Source organism: Pleurodeles waltl, chromosome 4_1 (genome assembly GCF_031143425.1).
Source record: "Pleurodeles waltl isolate 20211129_DDA chromosome 4_1, aPleWal1.hap1.20221129, whole genome shotgun sequence".
NCBI lineage: Eukaryota > Metazoa > Chordata > Amphibia > Caudata > Salamandridae > Pleurodeles > Pleurodeles waltl.
In genome coordinates, this window is record NC_090442.1 from 412015408 (window position 1) to 412037667 (window position 22260).

Sequence of the window (22260 nt, forward strand, 5' to 3'; positions counted from 1 at the left end):
CATACAGTCATGTTAATATGGTGGTTGATACAGAGTTTGCCAAGGGGCTCTGAAACTATCTTCTGAGACATATTTACACAGTGATTTGTGAAAATGTATCAGCTGCAAACCTAAGCTTTAGCATGCGCACCGCCATCAGGTAAAAAATAACACCTGAGAAACACTGACTTTGAACTGGATAAAGAGACTTTGGTGGCACTTGGCAAACAGAACTGCAGCCTGCATTCAAGAACTTCCTAGTCAAGGATTATGGACTGACCTGTACGACACGGGTCACAGGAAACATGGTTGGCTTTGCCATAGTGAGCCTGCTACTGTGTTTCAATCTAAACTTTTCATTTCTCTATGTAATAAACCCATAGTAAGCATCCCAGCACTGCTGCTACTTCTCTATACCACTGTATTACACTTGCTTTGATTAAAGTATGTCTCTTTTATTAAAAGAAAAGCATTGGGCTGGACAGTTGTTTATTGTGTTCGCTATTTTGGTTCCTTGAGCACTGAGCCTCTACCGTCCACACTACCTCCCTGCACTCCACCTCACCTGATCTCTGAGCTGATATAATTACTGGATGTGTTTAATGTTCATTAGATACAGTAGGCTGATGCCGCTCTGGTATAGTGTTTAGGCAGCAATAAAGGGAGCCTATAAACTATCTTTGAACACTTGCATTAAAAATGTGCATTTCTGCAGGTAGCAGGGATTTTGGTAAATTATCTCTTAGCAAGGAAGAAAAGGACAGCATAATAAATATTTGCGAGTGTGGTGTCCATATTGAAGAGTGGCAAGTACAGTTAGGCAGATGGATCCTTTGCAATTAGTTCCATACAGCTTGCTTATTAACTTCAAGTGATGGCCCTGACAGTTTTCTGATTCCACCTGTATTGAAGTTAAAAATAATTCAGTTTTTAACATCCCCATTTTCTATTGTGTTGTAAATGGAAAGCCTTGCTATCTCCGGTAATGCTTTGCTTTCTCCAGTGCAGAGGAAAAGATCTGAGTGTCAATAGAAGGGCGAGGAGTGGCTGTGTGAGAGGAGTATGGGATACAGATTTCTAGACTCAGATCACCCAAGAGGGTAGCCTGGTGCTGAGCTGGTGTGAGTCTAGCCAAATCTAGGACTAAGTCAAACTACTCACAAATCATGTCTTCAGCTTCTTGCGGAATTCAAGATGTCAGGAGGAGGCTTTTATGTGTAGCTCCGGGGTGTTCCACGCTTTTAGAGTTTTGTATGATTATACTTGACTGTCATATCTGGTTTTCCTTATGAGTGGGATGTGTGCAAGTAGGAGTCTGGATGAGTGGGGGTGCGTGGAAGGTTTTGGGAAAGCAGATGCAATTGATGAGATATGTTGGGCCAGTGTCATGTAGTGCCTTGAAATTGTGTATGAGGAGTTTGAAATGTACTTGTTTGTGTATGAGGAGTAAGTTTGAATCCTTCAGTTGTGATATGAGTGTGGTGTGGAAGGTTGAGAGTGATTCTAGCGGCAGAGTTCTGAATGGTCTGCTGTCTTATATTGAGTTTTTTGTTGATCCTGGCATAGAGGATATTCCTGTATTACAGCTTGCTTGTGACGGTTTTACGGGTGCTTATTGGGAGCCATTTGAAAACCTTCCTCAGCATCTTCAGGGTATTGATGCATGGTGGTCCTGTCGAGTTTTCTGTCAACGATTCTGAGGCTCTTGGTGTGAGTAATCAACCAATCAGTCAGGATCTGTAAAGCACAGTCAATCACCTGTGAGGGTATCTGGGCATTGAGAGCACTGCTGCTGGGGGCGTAGTCAAACAACAGGTCTTGAGTCCCTTTCTGAAATCCAGCAGGGAGGATGAGGTCCATAGTTAAGAGGAAGTTCTTTCCAGGACGTGGTGGCGAGGTAGGAGAAGAGGCATTCTCCACTGTTGCTACAGCGGATGCAGGGGGTTTCAGTGAGATAGAGTGAGGCAGAGCACAGGTGTCTGGTGGGAAGGTGGAAGTTCAGTCAGTGGTTTCTGGTCCCTGGTTATGGAGGGCTTTGAAGGTTTGGGTCAGAATCTTGATCTGACATCTCTTTTGAATGGGGAGCCAGTGAAGCTTCTTGAGGTAGAGGGTGATGTGAGTCAGCTTAGGGAGGTCTAGGATAAGTCTGTTTGCTGCGTTCTGTATTGTCTGCAATCCCTTAAGTAGGTGCAAGATGTTTCCTGAAAAAAAAGAGTATTTTGCCGTAGTCCAGTTGGCTGGTAACCCAGGCTTGTGTGTGACATTGCATCTCGTGTTGGTGGGGAACCGTTTGAAAATATAACGGAACAAGCGGAGGGTGAGGAAACAGGTGGATGATCTGTTTCCTCGTGGTGAGCTTACTGTCCAGGACGATGCAAAGGTTGTGGGTGTAATCGGTCAGAGTGGGTGAGGGTCCTAGTTTGGGGGGCCACCAGGCATTGTTCCATGGGGAAGTGTTTTTGAACAGGAATCTGATGTTGTCTTTGGCTGCAATCAGGGCAGTTTTGGCATTGTGGTTGGTGCAGGATCTGACTTGGGAAGTGTCAAGAAGATTGTTGTTCTACAGGTGTTCTGTGATCATGATGGCTGTGGTGTCTTTCGTGGTTAGCTGGTCCCAGGTAGTGAGCAGGTGGTCGTGTTCCTTATTTGTGGGGTCATGATGGCTGATGAGGTCGGTGGATTGGGGTTGAAAATTTCTGTAGATGGTGACGTGTCTGCCAGGGAGTTGCAGACTTCCTGTTAGGGGCTGATGACCATTTTAGTGGCTGAGGGGCCAGAGAGCTTTCTGATGATGTTGAGTTCTTTGCTGTGGTTGAAGCTTGTTTCGATGCGGTCAGTCAGAGTGCTTCTTTTCATCTTTTTCATGAGTTCGTGGTAGTGGTTGAGGTCAGTTTGAAAATAGTTCGGTCCATTGGCTCTCTGCTGATGCACGTTTTCCTTTCAAGTTTTTTGTATGTGCGTTTCAAGGTTCTTAGTTCTGTTATTTACTAACTGGCTTTTTTGGAGGATCTTTTGGTCTTGGTGTGATCCAGACAGAGAAGATTTTGACTGTCTGTTTGAGGTTGGTTGCAGTTTGTGGGTGGGAGGCGTTGAGAGCATTGGTTCTCTGAGCTCTTGTTCCAGCTGCAGTGTGATGTGTTGGGTGGTTTGGGGGTGGTGCTGGGGAATCCAAAGATGGTGAAGTGGATGATGGTGTGGTCGATGCAGGTGAGCGTGCTAACCTGGCTGTACATGATCATGTTCCTGGCCGTGAAGATCGGGTTGAGCATATGTCCTGTGTTGTGGGTGGGATTGGTGATCAAATGGGTGAGACTGATGTTGCTCATGCTTTCGAGGAGGTTAGCGGTGTTCGTATCATTAGGGTCTTTGAGGTGAAAATTGAGTTTGCAGAGGAAGATGTAGTTTTCGGAGTCCAGAGCAAGCGCAGTGATGAAATCGGGAATGGCATTGCAGAAGCAAGGTCCTGGGGGTTTGCATGCAAGGGTGCCTCTGATGGTGGGTCAGCTGTCTGTTAGGAGCTTGAAGTTGAGGTGTTCCATGATCGGGGTAGACTGATGTTGCTCATGCTTTCGTGGAGGTTAGCGGTGTTCGTATCATTAGGGTCTTTGAGGTGAAAATTGAGTTTGCAGAGGAAGATGTAGTTTTCGGAGTCAAGGGCAAGCGGAGTGATGTAATCGGGAATGGCATTGCAGAAGCAAGGTCCTGGGGATTTGCCTGCAATGGTGTCTCTGATGGTGGGTCAGCTGTCTGTTCGGAACTTAAAGTTGAGGTGTTCCATGATCAGGGTAGGATTGTCTGTGGTGGTGGTGCAGTGTATGGTCTCCTTGTGAATGTTGGCAATTCCACCTCTGTGCTTGTTGATGCAGTCTCAGTGTGCAATCTTGTTGATGTTGGACATGGCTGCTGTGACGTTTGGGGCGGATGTTGGGTTGAGACAGGTTGCGGTGAGGAAAATGATGTCGGGATGAGAGAGGTGATGGTACCACAAATCTTGGTGGCATGTTTGCAGAGAGATTGCACATTGAGCAGGAGTCAGTAGATATGGTTCAGGATGGTGAAGATAGGCGTGGTGATGGTCGCTGTGCATGCTAGAACTTCGGTGTTGTAGGAGAAGAGGTAGTGCCAGGAGTTGAAAGGTTTAGCAGTGGACTGGGGAGAGGTGAGGCAGCTGTGGTTGTTGCAGAGTTCCGGGTTCAGGGCTTGGAGCTAGGGGGCAGTGTATCTTCGGGTGAAGGTAGGGCCAGAGGTCCTGGCACTGGGTGCGGGCTAGGTGCAGATGAACGCAGACGGGCTTGCCTTTGGTGTGTCTTCAGAGTCCAGGTGGGGCATCCGCGCTGAGGCCTCCATAAGTAATCCTGGGAGGTGGGAGACCCTAGCAGGAAGCACAGGACAGTGACAAAACAGCTGTACCAGTAAACGGCAGAGAAAAACAATACAACAGGCAAATACAAAATACAGTAATATAGAAGAAGTTTTATGTAGGAAGCAGGTCTGGTGTGTGGTGGACACCTATGGTGTTAGCACCTTATGCCAGGTCCAGGCAACCACTGTTAGTGAATTAAGACAGTGTCTAGGAAGCCAGGGTTCTCTAGAGGTAGCTGTGGAGGAGCAGCCAAGACTTATCTAGGAGACATGCAAAGCTTATGCAATACCACAATAGTCACACAGTAGCTTATCACACATGAAAGGAACCACAAAGTGTTACAAATATAAAGGTACTTTATTACAGTAATGCTACACTAGATTAATTAAAGGCAGTACCCCGAACTGGAGGTAAGTATACACTATATATATGCACAATATCAATCAGAAATTAGCATAGACAACAACAAGCATTGGTAAGAATTTTAGAAAATAGTGAGGATCCTAACAGAGGGCCAAATGATATACTAAAATAGTGGAATGCGAAGTGAAGCCTCCCACCCAAAGGTGTGGAGTACTTAGAGGGGAGCTGGGAGAACTCAGGACCCCAAGAGGTGAGTACCTTAGTGACCCCCCAGCAACTAGGAGAGCAGAGGTAAGTACTTGGTTTTCCCAAGGACTATAAAGGGGACTTAGAAAATGGATTGTGCAAGAACAGGAGCAGATTAGAGGAAACCAAAGGTAGATTCTGGAAGAAGAGGACCTGCAAAGGAAGGGGACAGAGTCCAGTCCACGATAGAGTGTCCAGTTGGAGGAGGAGCCACTACCCACCCTTCTGTAGAGGAAGATTTGAGTCGGCGGGGGAACAAGAAGACCAGATGTGGACCCCAGGAGCTGCAGAGGAGTCCTTGGAGCAGTGCAGATGGTGTCCTACATCGGTCGCAGATGGTCAGTGGTTAGGAGAACCACCAACAAGCCTTGGCAAATGCAAGAGGAGGCAAAAGAAGAGTTGTAAGGCTAGAGAGGACCAGCAAGGTCCAGGGGACTTGACCCTTGGAGGGGAGCCCGGGCTGGCCCTCAGCAGTTGGGAGAGTCAGCAGAAGCAGTTGCAACCCCCACAGGCAACCCACTGGAAGCAGGCACAGTAAGTTGCAGTGAAGCCCAATCAACACACCTGGAGAGGAGTCTCACATCACTGGAGCAGCAGAGGAGAGACTGTTCTAGCAAGGATGAAGTGGTGGGGGCCGGGGCTATTTAGAACCTGAAAATCCCTTGGAGCAGGAGACAGCAAGCCTTGGTTGTTGCAAGAGTCGCGGTACACATGGGTACTGTCTTGCAAGGAGAGGCCGGGGCTCATTATCTCCCAAGTTGGACAACGAGCAGAGAGGACCAATGGGACCACTCTAGATCACCACCTGTGATGCAGGATCAACGCAGTTCCAGAGGAGAGTAGATCCACGCAGCCAGATGTCGTTGCTGTAGGTGCCTACAGATGCAGGGGAGTGACTGCTTCACTCCAAGGGAGATTCCTTCTTGCTTCCTAGTGCAGCTGAAGTCTTGTCAACCCCATGGGATGCACTGTGTAGAAAAGTACCCTCTTTTTGGCATGTTACCCCCAATTTCTGCCTGATGTCAGTGTGTTTGACTGTGTCACTGGAGTCCTGCTAACCAGGACCCCAGTGCTCTCGCTCCTCACACATTTATCACTACATACTGATAACCCAGTATTTCATCCCAAATTGGCATACTGGTCACCCCTTATAAGTCCCTAGTATATGGTACTTAGGTACCCAGGGCATTGGGATTCCAGGGGATCCCTATGAGCTTCAGCATTGCTTTTGCCACCCAGAGGGAGTCCATGCAAAGGCTTCTACAGCACTGCCATTGCAGCCTGTGTGAAATGGTGCCTGCACCATTCCACAGCCTATTACACTGCACCAGGTCACTTATAAGTCACCTATATTTCTGACCTTCCAACCCTGAAGACTGGGTGCAAAGTACATGTGTGTGAGAGCACCCATGTACTAGCGGAGGTACCCCATGTCATCCAGGACCATTTTCCCAGACTTCTTGAGAGGCCGGACGCCATTTGACACTTGCACTGGACAAAGGTCAATACCTATGTCCAGCTTTACAATGGTAACTCCGAATATGGCCATGTAAGGTGTCCAACAACTGGGAATTGCACCCCAATACTGATTCTAGTATTGGTTGTACAATCCCATGCACTCTGGGGGCTCCACAGTGGACCCCCAGTACTGCCATACCAGCCTTCTGAGGTTTTTCAGGCAGCCCCAGCTCCTGCAACCTCACAGACAGGTTTCTGCCCTCCTGTTGATTGAGCAGCTCAAGCCCAGGAAGACAGAACAAAGCATTTCCTTTGGGAGAGGGGTGTTACACCCTCTCCTTTTGGAAATAAGTGTTACAAGCATGGGAAGGGGAGCCTCTACAAATGCTTTGAAGGGCACAGATGGTGCCCTCCTTGCATAATCCAGTCTACACCGGTTCAGGGACCCCAAGTCCTTGCTCTGGCGTGGAACTGGACAAAGGAAAGGGGAGTGGCCACTCCCCTGTTCATCACCACCCCAGGGGTGGTGCCCAGAGCTCCTCTAGATTGTCCCTGGGGTTTGCCATCTTGGATTCCAAGTTGGTGGGGCACTCTGGGAATATCTGAGTGGCCAGTGCCAGCAGGTGACCTCAGAGCCCTCCCCTGATACGTGCTTACCTGGGTACCTAGCCAGTCCCCCTTTCAGGGCTATTTAGGTTCTCTCTCCTGAGTGTTTCCCCAGATTCGGATTTCAAGACTCCAGCAGGAATCCTCTGCATTCTTTAATTCATTTTCTACCGACGGAACCGCAGCTGAACCCTCCAGGAACTCTACAAACTGCAACAAAGAAGCAAAGACGACTTCTGCAAAATTGTATCTTCAGCTCCTTCCAGCAACTGCAACTGTTTCCAGGTCGTGCATCCTTAGAGGACTGCCTGTCTTCAGCCTTCACCAGAAGAACCGAAGGAATCTACTGTGGAGTGACGGAGCCACTTCTCTGCTTCAGCAGGCACCCCTCTGCAGCGACGACCGGTGGCTTGGGTCCCCTCTCCTGACGACGAGCGTGGATCCAGTAACACGGGTGGTGGACTAAAGTGACCCCGACAGTCCCAAGGTCCAGCTGTCCAACTTTGGTGGAGGTAAGAGCTTGCCTCCCCACGCAAGACAGTACCCCTGTGCACTGTGTGACGTGCCGTTGCAAAGGCTTGTGTGCGACCTTCCAAGAAGCCATAGCACAGCTTAGGCCCCCAGCATTCCATCCTGCGACGCATAGCATCCTGGGTGGTTCTCCGGCGGCTTGAGATCCGTTTGTGTCATGCTGCGTGGGCCTCCATTTGCACCTCTGCCTCCCCTTCCGGGGTAGAGGCCACCAGTCCCTCCTGGTCCCAGGCAGCACCATTTTCCACTAACCCGGAGCTTTGCGTGTGCCAAGGCTTGTTGGCAGAATCCAGTGACGCAAACCAGACTGCAATCATCCATCCGGCGTGGGACATCTTCTGCAGCAACCAGGAACCCGCATCAGTCTTTTTGGGTGCATAACTGACTTTGTCTTCTCACCAGTGGTTCTTCTTTTGCACCTTCATCCGGGTTAGCAGGGGCTCCTGTTCTCCCTGGACTCTTCATTACTTCTTGGACTTGGGCCCCTTCTTCCACAAGTCTTCAGGTCGTGGAATCCATTGTTGGTGTCTTGCAGTCTCTTATGGTTCTTGCATAATCTTCTATCATGACTTCTTGTGTGTTTCAGGAAACTTACCGCGATTTACTCCTGTTTTCCTGGGCTCTGAGGTGAGTTCTATTACTTACCTTTGGTGTTTTCTTACACTCCCAGCACCCCTCTACACACTACACTTGCGTAGGTGGGAGACAGACTTTCTTTCACATTCCACTATTTTAGTATATGGTTTGTGTTACCCCTAGGCCCATTGCAACCTACTGTGATTTTCACTATTTGCAGTTTTCTAACTGGTTTTACAGCTAGTTCTGCATTCTAGTGTATATACTGTCTATATTACTTACCGCCTAAGGGAGTATTGTCTCTACAGTTGTAGGAAAGTACCATCTTGCCTGGCATGTTACCCCCATATTTCACTGTATATATGTTGTTTTAGTTGTATGTGTCACTGGGACCCTGCCAGCCAGGGCCCCAGTGCTCATAAGTGTGCCCTGTATGTGTTACCTGTGTTATGACTAACTGTCTCACTGAGGCTCTGCTATCCAGAACCTCAGTGGTTATGCTCTCTCATTCTCTTTCCAAATTGTTACTAACAGGCTAGTGACCGATTTTACCAATTTACATTGGCATACTGGAACACCCTTATAATTCCCTAGTATATGGTACTAAGGTACCCAGGGTATTGGGGTTCCAGGAGATCCCTATGGGCTGCAGCATTTCTTGTGCCACCCACAGGGAGATCTGACAATTCTTACACAGGCCTGCCAGTGCAGCCTGAGTGAAATAACGTCCACGTTATTTCACAGCCATTTACCACTGCACTTAAGTAACTTATAAGTCACCTATATGTCTAACCTTTACCTGGTAAACGTTGGGTGCTAAGTTACTTAGTGTGTGGGCACTCTGGCACTAGCCAAGTTGCTCCCACATTGTTCAGGGCAAATTTCCCGGACTTTGTGACTGTGGGGACACCATTACACGCGTGCACTATACATATGTCATGACATATGTATAGCGTCACAATGGTAAATCCAAACATGGCCATGTAACATGTCTAGGATCACGGAATTGTCACCCCAATGCCATTCTGGCATTGGGGAGACAATTCCATGATCCCCTGAGTCTCTAGCTCAGACCCGGGTACTGCCAAACTACCTTTCCCGGGGTTTCACTGCAGCTGCTGCTGCTGCCAACCCCTCAGACAGGTTTCTGCCCTCCTGGGGTCCAGCCAGACTTGGCCCAGGAAGGCAGAACAAAGGACTTCCTCAGAGAGAGGGTGTTACACCCTCTCCCTTTGGAAAAAGGTGTCAGGGCTGGGGAGGAGTAGCCTCCCCCAGCCTCTGGAAATGCTTTGATGGGCACAGATGGTGCCCATCTCTGCATAAGCCAGTCTGCACTGGTTCAGGGATCCCTCAGCCCTGCTCTGGCGCGAAACTGGACAAAGGAAAGGGGAGTGACCACTCCCCTGACCTGCACCTCCCCTGGGAGGTGCCCAGAGCTCCTCCAGTGTGCTCCAGACCTCTGCCATCTTGGAAACAGAGGTGCTGCTGGCACACTGGACTGCTCTGAGTGGCCAGTGCCAGCAGGTGACGTCAGAGACTCCTTCTGATAGGCTCTTTCAGGTGTTGCTAGCCTATCCTCTCTCCTAAGTAGCCAAACCCTCTTTTCTGGCTATTTAGGGTCTCTGCTTTGGGGAATTCTTTAGATAACGAATGCAAGAGCTCATCAGAGTTCCTCTGCATCTCTCTCTTCACCTTCTGCCAAGGAATCGACTGCTGACCGCGCTGGAAGCCTGCAAAACTGCAACAAAGTAGCAAAGACGACTACTGCGACCTTGTAACGCTGATCCTGCCGCCTTCTCGACTGTTTTCCTGTTGGTGCATGCTGTGGGGGTAGTCTGCCTCCTCTCTGCACTAGAAGCTCCGAAGAAATCTCCCTTGGGTCGACGGAATCTTCCCCCTGCAACCGCAGGCACCAAAGAACTGCATCACAGGTCCGCTGGGTCTCCTCTCAGCACGACGAGCGAGGTCCCTTGAACTCAGCAACTCTGTCCAAGTGACTCCCACAGTCCAGTGACTCTTCAGTCCAAGTTTGGTGGAGGTAAGTCCTTGCCTCCCCACGCTAGACTGCATTGCTGGGAACCGCGTGTTTTGCAGCTACTCCGGCTCCTGTGCACTCTTCGAGGATTTCCTTTGTGCACAGCCAAGCCTGGGTCCACGGCACTCTAACCTGCATTGCACAACCTCTTGAGTTGTCCTCCGGCGGTGTGGGACTCTCTTGTGTAACTGCGGGTGAGCACTGTTTCACTTCACTTCGTAGTGCCTGTTCCGGCACTTCTCCGGGTGCTGCTTGCTTCTGGGTGGGCTCCTTGTCTTGCTGGACGCCCCCTCTGTCCCCTCACGCAATTGGTGACATCCTGGTCCCTCCTGGGCCACAGCAGCATCCAAAATCCCTAACCGTGAGCTTTGCAGCTAGCAAGGCTTGTTTGCGGTCTTTCTGCGGGGAAAACACTTCTGCACGAGTCTTCACGACGTGGGACATCCATCCTCCAAAGGGGAAGTTTCTAGCCCTTGTTGTTCTTGCAGAATCCTCAGCTTCTACCATCCAGTGGCAGCTTCTTTGCACCCACAGCTGGCATTTCCTGGGCATCTGCCCACTCCCGACTTGATCGTGACTTTTGGACTTGGTCCCCTTGTTCCACCGGTACTCTCATCTGGAAATCCATCGTTGTTGCATTGCTGGTGTTGGTCTTTCCTGCAGAATTCCCCTATCACGACTTATGTGCTATTTTGGGAACTTAGGTGCACTTTGCACCCACTTTTCAGGGTCTTGGGGTGAGCTATTTTTCTAACCCTCACTGTTTTCTTACAGTCCCAGCGACCCTCTACAAGGTCACATAGGTTTGGGGTCCATTCGTGGTTCGCATTCCACTTCTAGAGTATATAGTTTGTGTTGCCCCATCCCTATGTGCCCCCATTGCATCCTATTGTAACTATGCATTGTTTGCACTGTTTTCTATTGCTATTACTGCATATTTTGGTATTGTGTACATATATCTTGTGTATATTTGCTATCCTCATACTGAGGGTACTCACTGAGATACTTTGGCATATTGTCATAAAAATAAAGTACCTTTTGTTTTTAGTATATCTGTGTATTGTGTTTTCTTATGATATTGTGCAAGTGACACTAGTGGTACTGTAGGAGCTTCACTCGTCTCCTAGTTCAGCCTAAGCTGCTCTGCTAAGCTACCTTTTCTATCAGCCTAAGCTGCTAGACACCCCTCTACACTAATAAGGGATACCTGGGCCTGGTGCAAGGTGTAAGTACCCCTTGGTACTCACTACAAGCCAGTCCAGCCTCCTACATTGGTTGTGCAGCGGTGGGATAAGTACTTTGCAACTACTTACCACTTTTGTCATTGTACTTTTCATAAGAGAAAATATACAAAACAAGTTCAGTGTATGTACACCTAACCAAAAAGTTTTGCTTTTCTTCTTTCACTTCTTTGCTAAGTGCTGAAAAGTACCTCTAAACTTTCTAAAAAGTTCTTAAAAAGTTTTAAAAGTTTTTTTTCTGTTTTTTTAAAAGTTCTGAAAAACTTTTTCTTTCTTTTTCTGTCCCTTAAACACTTTCTAAAATGTCTGGTACAGGCCAAACTGTTGATCTGTCCAAACTTGCTTATGATCACCTTAGCTGGAAAGGAGCAAGGAGTCTCTGCATTGAAAGAGGTTTAGGGGTAGGGAAGAATCCCTCTAGAGAACTGTTGGTTAATATGCTCATTGAACAAGATAAGACCAGAGTTGGCACTTCTGTTGAGAAATTAGCTGATGGTTCCCAATCTGACCCTGGGGCACCCCTAGCAAAGGATTTAGAAGGGAACCTTCCCAACCTGCCCATTAGCAGACCACCTAGCATAACTGGTACTGATGTGAATTCACACCACAGTAATAGTGTTGCCTCACATCACAGTAAGAGTTTTCCTTCTCATCATAGTAGGAGTGTTACTTCTATTAGCCAGGTTGTTAGAGTGCCATCTGTTAGGGCCAGGTCTCCTTCTGTTCATTCTCACCATACTTCTGTTTCAAGGCATGACCCACCCACCCACCCTGATGACAGAGTGTTAGAAAGGGAGCTCAATAGATTGAGAGTGGAAGAATCCAGGCTGAAGCTCAAGAAGCAACAGCTGGATTTAGATAGGCAGTCCTTAGAGATAGAAAGAGAAAGACAGAAAATTGGGTTTGAAACCCATGGTGGCAGCAGCAGTATTTCTAATAGTCATCCTGCAAAAGAGCATGATTCTAAGAATCTGCATAAGATAGTCCCCCCTTACAAGGAGGGGGATGACATTAACAAGTGGTTTGCTGCACTTGAAAGGGCCTGTGTTGTACAGGATGTCCCTCAAAGGCAGTGGGCTGCTATCCTATGGCTATCTTTCAGTGGAAAGGGTAGGGATAGGCTCCTTACTGTGAAAGAAAGTGATGCCAATACTTTTGCAGTTCTTAAGAATGCACTCCTTGATGGTTATGGCTTAACAACTGAACAGTACAGGATGAAGTTCAGAGAAACCAAAAAGGAGTCTTCACAAGACTCGGTAGACTTTGTTGACCATTCAGTGAAGGCCTTGGAGGGGTGGTTACATGGCAGTAAAGTTTCTGACTGTGAAAGCCTGTATAACTTAATCCTGAGAGAGCATATTCTTAATAAGTGTGTGTCTGATTTGTTACACCAGTACCTGGTAGACTCTGATCTGACCTCTCCCCAAGAATTGGGAAAGAAGGCAGACAAATGGGTCAGAACAAGGGTGAACAGAAAAGTTCATACAGGGGGTGACAAGGATGGCAAGAAGAGGGATGGTAAGTCTTCTGACAAGGGTAGGGACAAATCTAAAAATGAGTCTTCATCAGGCCCACAAAAACACTCTGGTGGGGGTGGTGGGCCCACATCCTCTTCAAATCAAAACAAAGAAAAGAAACCATGGTGCTATGTATGTAAAATAAAAGGCCATTGGACAACAGATCCCAGTTGTCCAAAGAAAAGCACCAAGCCTCCTACCACTACAACCCCTGCTGCTACACCTAGTGCCCCTAGTAATAGCAGTGGTGGTGGGAGCAAACCTACTACTAGCCAATCCAAGGGAGTAGCTGGGCTCACTTTTGGTAATTTAGTTGGGGTTGGTCTGATTAGGGAGACCACAGAGGCTGTGTTAGTTTCTGAGGGGGCTATTGATTTAGCCACCTTGGTTGCTTGTCCCCTTAACATGGATAAGTACAAGCAACTACCCCTAATAAATGGTGTTGAGGTTCAGGCCTACAGGGACACAGGTGCCAGTGTTACAATGGTAATAGAGAAACTGATCCACCCTGAACAACAGCTACTTGGTCACCAGTACCAAGTAACCAATGCTCATAACAACACTCTTAGCCACCCCATGTCTGTTGTGAATCTCAACTGGGGGGGGGTTACTGGTTCAAAGAAAGTTGTGGTTGCCTCAGATTTACCTGTAGACTGTCTATTAGGAAATGATTTAGAGACATCAGCTTGGGCAGAAGTGGAGTTGGAGGCCCATGCAGCAATGCTGGGCATTCCAGGGCATAGTTTTGCTTTGACCAGGGCTCAGGCCAAAAAGCAAAAAGGACAGGGTGACTTGGATCCTGGAAGAATGGACCAAGTGCTCCCTAAAGCTAGGGTTAGTAAAGGTAAAACACTACCTACTATCCCTCCCTCTACAGCGGATTCTACTTCTGAGGAAGAAGAATTTCCACCCTGTGCAGAACCTACACCAGAGGAGCTGGAAGCAGACACTGCTGAGCTTTTGGGTGAAGGGGGGCCTGCCAGGGAGGAGCTGAGTGTGGCACAGCAGACCTGTCCCACACTAGAGGGTCTAAGGCAGCAAGCTGTCAAACAAGCAAATGGGGATGTCAGTGACTCTCACAGAGTTTACTGGGAGGACAACCTTTTGTACACTGAAGCAAGGGATCCAAAACCTGGAGCTGCCAGGAGATTAGTGATTCCTCAGGAGTACAGAAAGTTCCTCCTAACTCTAGCCCACGACATTCCCTTAGCTGGAGATTTGGGGCAAATGAAAACTTGGGACAGGCTTGTTCCCTTGTTTCATTGGCCTAGAATGTCAGAGGACACAAAGGAATTTTGTAAGTCCTGTGAAACCTGTCAAGCCAGTGGCAAGACAGGTGGCCCTCCAAAGGCACCCCTTATTCCACTGCCTGTGGTTGGGGTTCCCTTTGAAAGGGTAGGGGTTGACATAGTTGGCCCCCTTGACCCTCCTACTGCTTCAGGCAATAGGTTTATCTTGGTGGTAGTGGACCATGCCACCAGATATCCTAAAGCAATTCCTCTAAGGACCACTACAGCTCCTGCAGTGGCAAAGGCCCTCCTGGGAATCTTTTCCAGGGTGGGCTTCCCAAAAGAGGTGGTATCAGACAGAGGAAGCAATTTCATGTCTGCTTACTTAAAGGCCATGTGGAAAGAGTGTGGTGTTACATACAAGTTCACCACACCCTATCATCCACAAACAAATGGACTGGTGGAGGGATTTAACAAGACTCTCAAAGGTATGATAATGGGACTCCCTGAAAAACTCCGCAGGAGATGGGATATCCTGTTACCTTGCCTCCTTTTTGCTTACAGGGAGGTACCCCAAAAAGGAGTGGGCTTCAGCCCCTTTGAACTCCTATTTGGACACCCTGTGAGAGGTCCTCTAACACTTTTTAAGGAGGGTTGGGAACAACCTTTAAAAGCTCCAAAGCAAGACATAGTGGACTATGTACTTGGCCTAAGACCTAGGATGGCTGAGTACATGAAAAAGGCCAGTAAAAACCTTCAGGCCAGCCAAGAGCTCCAAAAGCAATGGCATGACCAGAAGGCTGTTTTGGTTCAGTACCAACCAGGGCAGAAAGTGTGGGTCTTGGAGCCTGTGGCCCCAAGGGCACTCCAAGACAAATGGAGTGGACCCCACATAATTGTTGAAAAGAAGGGAGAAGTCACCTACTTAGTTGACTTAGGCACTGCCAGGAGTCCCCTTAGGGTGCTCCATGTCAATCGCCTTAAACCCTACTATGACAGGGCTGATCTCACCCTGCTCATGGCAACAGATGAGGGACAGGAAGAAGAGAGTGACCCTCTCCCTGATCTCTTCTCTTCCACAGAACAAGATGCTCTAGTGGAAGGTGTAGTACTGGCAGATTGTCTTACTGCTGAGCAGAAAGACCACTGCATAAATCTCCTGGGTCAGTTTTCTGAACTCTTCTCTACTCTGCCAGGCACCACTTCTTGGTGTGAGCACACTATAGATACTAGAGACAGCTTGCCTGTCAAAAGTAAGATCTATAGGCAGCCTGACCATGTCAGAGACTGCATAAAGCAAGAGGTGCAGAAAATGCTTGAACTGGGAGTGGTTGAGCACTCTGAAAGTCCATGGGCCTCTCCTGTGGTACTTGTACCAAAACCTCATTCCAAAGATGGTAAAAGGGAAATTAGATTTTGTGTTGACTACAGAGGTCTCAACCAGGTAACCAAAACTGATGCTCACCCTATACCCAGGGCAGATGAGCTAATAGATACACTGGCATCTGCCAAGTATCTAAGCACTTTTGATTTGACTGCAGGGTATTGGCAGATCAAATTATCAGAAGATGCAAAAGCATAAACTGCATTTTCAACCATTGGAGGCCATTACCAATTCACAGTAATGCCTTTTGGATTGAAAAATGCACCTGCCACTTTTCAAAGGTTGGTGAACACAGTCCTGCAAGGGCTGGAAGCTTTTAGTGCAGCATATCTAGATGATATAGCTGTCTTTAGCTCCAGCTGGGATGATCACCTGGTCCACCTATGGAAAGTTTTGGAGGCCCTGCAAAAGGCAGGCCTCACTATCAAGGCTTCAAAGTGCCAGATAGGGCAGGGGAAGGTGGTTTATCTGGGACACCTGGTAGGTGGAGAACAGATTGCATCACTTCAGGGGAAAATCCAAACTATTATAGATTGGGTTCCCCCTACAACTCAGACTCAGGTGAGAGCCTTTTTAGGCCTCACTGGGTACTATAGGAGGTTCATAAAGAACTATGGCTCCATTGCAGCCCCTCTTAATGACCTCACATCTAAGAAAATGCCTAAGAAGGTATTATGGACAGCAAACTGTCAGAAAGCTTTTGAGGAGCTAAAGCAGGCCATGTGCTCTGCACCTGTCCTGAAAAGCCCCTGTTACTCCAAAAAATCCATTGTCCAAACTGATGCATCTGAATTAGGGGTAGGGGCAGTCTTATCACAACTTAATTCTGAGGGCCAGGATCAACCTGTTGCTTTTATCAGCAGGAGGTTGACCCCTAGAGAAAAGCGTTGGTCTGCCATAGAGAGGGAGGCCTTTGCTGTGGTCTGGGCACTGAAGAAGTTGAGGCCATACCTGTTTGGCACTCACTTCATTGTTCAGACAGACCACAAACCTCTACTTTGGCTAAAACAAATGAAAAGTGAAAACCCTAAATTGTTGAGGTGGTCCATATCCCTACAGGGAATGGACTATACAGTGGAACATAGACCTGGGAGTACCCACTCCAATGCAGATGGACTCTCCAGATATTTCCACTTAGACAATGAAGACTCATCAGGTCATGGCTAGTCTTATTGTCCTGCGTTTGGAGGGGGGGGGTTGTGTAGGAAAGTACCATCTTGCCTGGCATGTTACCCCCATATTTCACTGTATATATGTTGTTTTAGTTGTATGTGTCACTGGGACCCTGCCAGCCAGGGCCCCAGTGCTCATAAGTGTGCCCTGTATGTGTTACCTGTGTTATGACTAACTGTCTCACTGAGGCTCTGCTATCCAGAACCTCAGTGGTTATGCTTTGTCATTCTCTTTCCAAATTGTCACTAACAGGCTAGTGACCAATTTCACCAATTTACATTGGCATACTGGAACACCCTTATAATTCCCTAGTATATGGTACTAAGGTACCCAGGGTATTGGGGTTCCAGGAGATCCCTATGGGCTGCAGCATTTCTTGTGCCACCCATAGGGAGATCTGACAATTCTTACACAGGCCTGCCAGTGCAGCTTGAGTGAAATAACGTCCACGTTATTTCACAGCCCTTTATCACTGCACTTAAGTAACTTATAAGTCACCTATATGTCTAACCTTTACCTGGTAAAGGTTGGGTGCTAAGTTACTTATTGTGTGGGCACCCTGGCACTAGCCAAGGTGCTCCCACATTGTTCAGGGCAAATTCCCCGGACTTTGTGAGTGCGGGGACACCATTACACTCGTGCACTATACATATGTCACGACATATGTATAGCGTCACAATGATAACTCTGAACATGGCCATGTAACATGTCTTGGATCATGGAATTGTCACCCCAATGCCATTCTGGCAATTCCATGATCCCCCGAGACTCTAGCTCAGACCCGGGTACTGCCAAACTACCTTGGAAAAAGGTGTCAGGGCTGGGGAGGAGTAGCCTCCCCCAACCTCTGGAAATGCTTTGATGGGCACAGATGGTGCCCATCTCTGCATAAGCCAGTCTGCACTGGTTCAGGGATCCCTCAGCCCTGCTCTGGCGCGAAACTGGACAAAGGAAAGGGGAGTGACCACTCCCCTGACCTGCACCTCCCCTGGGAGGTGCCCAGAGCTCCTCCAGTGTGCTCCAGACCTCTGCCATCTTGGAAACAGAGGTGCTGCTGGCACACTGGACTGCTCTGAGTGGCCAGTGCCAGCAGGTGACGTCAGAGACTCCTTCTGATAGGCTCTTTCAGGTGTTGCTAGCCTATCCTCTCTCCTAAGTAGCCAAACCCTCTTTTCTGGCTATTTAGGGTCTCTGCTTTGGGGAATTCTTTAGATAACGAATGCAAGAGCTCATCAGAGTTCCTCTGCATCTCTCTCTTCACCTTCTGCCAAGGAATCGACTGCTGACCGCGCTGGAAGCCTGCAAAACTGCAACAAAGTAGCAAAGACGACTACTGCGACCTTGTAACGCTGATCCTGCCGCCTTCTCGACTGTTTTCCTGTTGGTGCATGCTGTGGGGGTAGTCTGCCTCCTCTCTGCACTAGAAGCTCCGAAGAAATCTCCCTTGGGTCGACGGAATCTTCCCCCTGCAACCGCAGGCACCAAAGAACTGCATCACAGGTCTGCTGGGTCTCCTCTCAGCACGACGAGCGAGGTCCCTTGAACTCAGCAACTCTGTCCAAGTGACTCCCACAGTCCAGTGACTCTTCAGTCCAAGTTTGGTGGAGGTAAGTCCTTGCCTCCCCACGCTAGACTGCATTGCTGGGAACCGCGTGTTTTGCAGCTACTCCGGCTCCTGTGCACTCTTCGAGGATTTCCTTTGTGCACAGCCAAGCCTGGGTCCACGGCACTCTAACCTGCATTGCACAACCTCTTGAGTTGTCCTCCGGCGGTGTGGGACTCTCTTGTGTAACTGCGGGTGAGCACTGTTTCACTTCACTTCGTAGTGCCTGTTCCGGCACTTCTCCGGGTGCTGCTTGCTTCTGGGTGGGCTCCTTGTCTTGCTGGACGCCCCCTCTGTCCCCTCACGCAATTGGTGACATCCTGGTCCCTCCTGGGCCACAGCAGCATCCAAAATCCCTAACCGTGAGCTTTGCAGCTAGCAAGGCTTGTTTGCGGTCTTTCTGCGGGGAAAACACTTCTGCACGAGTCTTCACGACGTGGGACATCCATCCTCCAAAGGGGAAGTTTCTAGCCCTTGTTGTTCTTGCAGAATCCTCAGCTTCTACCATCCAGTGGCAGCTTCTTTGCACCCACAGCTGGCATTTCCTGGGCATCTGCCCACTCCCGACTTGATCGTGACTTTTGGACTTGGTCCCCTTGTTCCACCGGTACTCTCATCTGGAAATCCATCGTTGTTGCATTGCTGGTGTTGGTCTTTCCTGCAGAATTCCCCTATCACGACTTATGTGCTATTTGGGGAACTTAGGTGCACTTTGCACCCACTTTTCAGGGTCTTGGGGTGAGCTATTTTTCTAACCCTCACTGTTTTCTTACAGTCCCAGCGACCCTCTACAAGGTCACATAGGTTTGGGGTCCATTCGTGGTTCGCATTCCACTTCTAGAGTATATAGTTTGTGTTGCCCCATCCCTATGTGCCCCCATTGCATCCTATTGTAACTATGCATTGTTTGCACTGTTTTCTATTGCTATTACTGCATATTTTGGTATTGTGTACATATATCTTGTGTATATTTGCTATCCTCATACTGAGGGTACTCACTGAGATACTTTGGCATATTGTCATAAAAATAAAGTACCTTTTGTTTTTAGTATATCTGTGTATTGTGTTTTCTTATGATATTGTGCAAGTGACACTAGTGGTACTGTAGGAGCTTCACTCGTCTCCTAGTTCAGCCTAAGCTGCTCTGCTAAGCTACCTTTTCTATCAGCCTAAGCTGCTAGACACCCCTCTACACTAATAAGGGATACCTGGGCCTGGTGCAAGGTGTAAGTACCCCTTGGTACTCACTACAAGCCAGTCCAGCCTCCTACATTGGTTGTGCAGCGGTGGGATAAGTACTTTGCAACTACTTACCACTTTTGTCATTGTACTTTTCATAAGAGAAAATATACAAAACAAGTTCAGTGTATGTACACCTAACCAAAAAGTTTTGCTTTTCTTCTTTCACTTCTTTGCTAAGTGCTGAAAAGTACCTCTAAACTTTCTAAAAAGTTCTTAAAAAGTTTTAAAAGTTTTTTTTCTGTTTTTTTAAAAGTTCTGAAAAACTTTTTCTTTCTTTTTCTGTCCCTTAAACACTTTCTAAAATGTCTGGTACAGGCCAAACTGTTGATCTGTCCAAACTTGCTTATGATCACCTTAGCTGGAAAGGAGCAAGGAGTCTCTGCATTGAAAGAGGTTTAGGGGTAGGGAAGAATCCCTCTAGAGAACTGTTGGTTAATATGCTCATTGAACAAGATAAGACCAGAGTTGGCACTTCTGTTGAGAAATTAGCTGATGGTTCCCAATCTGACCCTGGGGCACCCCTAGCAAAGGATTTAGAAGGGAACCTTCCCAACCTGCCCATTAGCAGACCACCTAGCATAACTGGTACTGATGTGAATTCACACCACAGTAATAGTGTTGCCTCACATCACAGTAAGAGTTTTCCTTCTCATCATAGTAGGAGTGTTACTTCTATTAGCCAGGTTGTTAGAGTGCCATCTGTTAGGGCCAGGTCTCCTTCTGTTCATTCTCACCATACTTCTGTTTCAAGGCATGACCCACCCACCCACCCTGATGACAGAGTGTTAGAAAGGGAGCTCAATAGATTGAGAGTGGAAGAATCCAGGCTGAAGCTCAAGAAGCAACAGCTGGATTTAGATAGGCAGTCCTTAGAGATAGAAAGAGAAAGACAGAAAATTGGGTTTGAAACCCATGGTGGCAGCAGCAGTATTTCTGATAGTCATCCTGCAAAAGAGCATGATTCTAAGAATCTGCATAAGATAGTCCCCCCTTACAAGGAGGGGGATGACATTAACAAGTGGTTTGCTGCACTTGAAAGGGCCTGTGTTGTACAGGATGTCCCTCAAAGGCAGTGGGCTGCTATCCTATGGCTATCTTTCAGTGGAAAGGGTAGGGATAGGCTCCTTACTGTGAAAGAAAGTGATGCCAATACTTTTGCAGTTCTTAAGAATGCACTCCTTGATGGTTATGGCTTAACAACTGAACAGTACAGGATGAAGTTCAGAGAAACCAAAAAGGAGTCTTCACAAGACTCGGTAGACTTTGTTGACCATTCAGTGAAGGCCTTGGAGGGGTGGTTACATGGCAGTAAAGTTTCTGACTGTGAAAGCCTGTATAACTTAATCCTGAGAGAGCATATTCTTAATAAGTGTGTGTCTGATTTGTTACACCAGTACCTGGTAGACTCTGATCTGACCTCTCCCCAAGAATTGGGAAAGAAGGCAGACAAATGGGTCAGAACAAGGGTGAACAGAAAAGTTCATACAGGGGGTGACAAGGATGGCAAGAAGAGGGATGGTAAGTCTTCTGACAAGGGTAGGGACAAATCTAAAAATGAGTCTTCATCAGGCCCACAAAAACACTCTGGTGGGGGTGGTGGGCCCACATCCTCTTCAAATCAAAACAAAGAAAAGAAACCATGGTGCTATTTATGTAAAATAAAAGGCCATTGGACAACAGATCCCAGTTGTCCAAAGAAAAGCACCAAGCCTCCTACCACTACAACCCCTGCTGCTACACCTAGTGCCCCTAGTAATAGCAGTGGTGGTGGGAGCAAACCTACTACTAGCCAATCCAAGGGAGTAGCTGGGCTCACTTTTGGTAATTTAGTTGGGGTTGGTCTGATTAGGGAGACCACAGAGGCTGTGTTAGTTTCTGAGGGGGCTATTGATTTAGCCACCTTGGTTGCTTGTCCCCTTAACATGGATAAGTACAAGCAACTACCCCTAATAAATGGTGTTGAGGTTCAGGCCTACAGGGACACAGGTGCCAGTGTTACAATGGTAATAGAGAAACTGATCCACCCTGAACAACAGCTACTTGGTCACCAGTACCAAGTAACCAATGCTCATAACAACACTCTTAGCCACCCCATGTCTGTTGTGAATCTCAACTGGGGGGGGGTTACTGGTTCAAAGAAAGTTGTGGTTGCCTCAGATTTACCTGTAGACTGTCTATTAGGAAATGATTTAGAGACATCAGCTTGGGCAGAAGTGGAGTTGGAGGCCCATGCAGCAATGCTGGGCATTCCAGGGCATAGTTTTGCTTTGACCAGGGCTCAGGCCAAAAAGCAAAAAGGACAGGGTGACTTGGATCCTGGAAGAATGGACCAAGTGCTCCCTAAAGCTAGGGTTAGTAAAGGTAAAACACTACCTACTATCCCTCCCTCTACAGCGGATTCTACTTCTGAGGAAGAAGAATTTCCACCCTGTGCAGAACCTACACCAGAGGAGCTGGAAGCAGACACTGCTGAGCTTTTGGGTGAAGGGGGGCCTGCCAGGGAGGAGCTGAGTGTGGCACAGCAGACCTGTCCCACACTAGAGGGTCTAAGGCAGCAAGCTGTCAAACAAGCAAATGGGGATGTCAGTGACTCTCACAGAGTTTACTGGGAGGACAACCTTTTGTACACTGAAGCAAGGGATCCAAAACCTGGAGCTGCCAGGAGATTAGTGATTCCTCAGGAGTACAGAAAGTTCCTCCTAACTCTAGCCCAC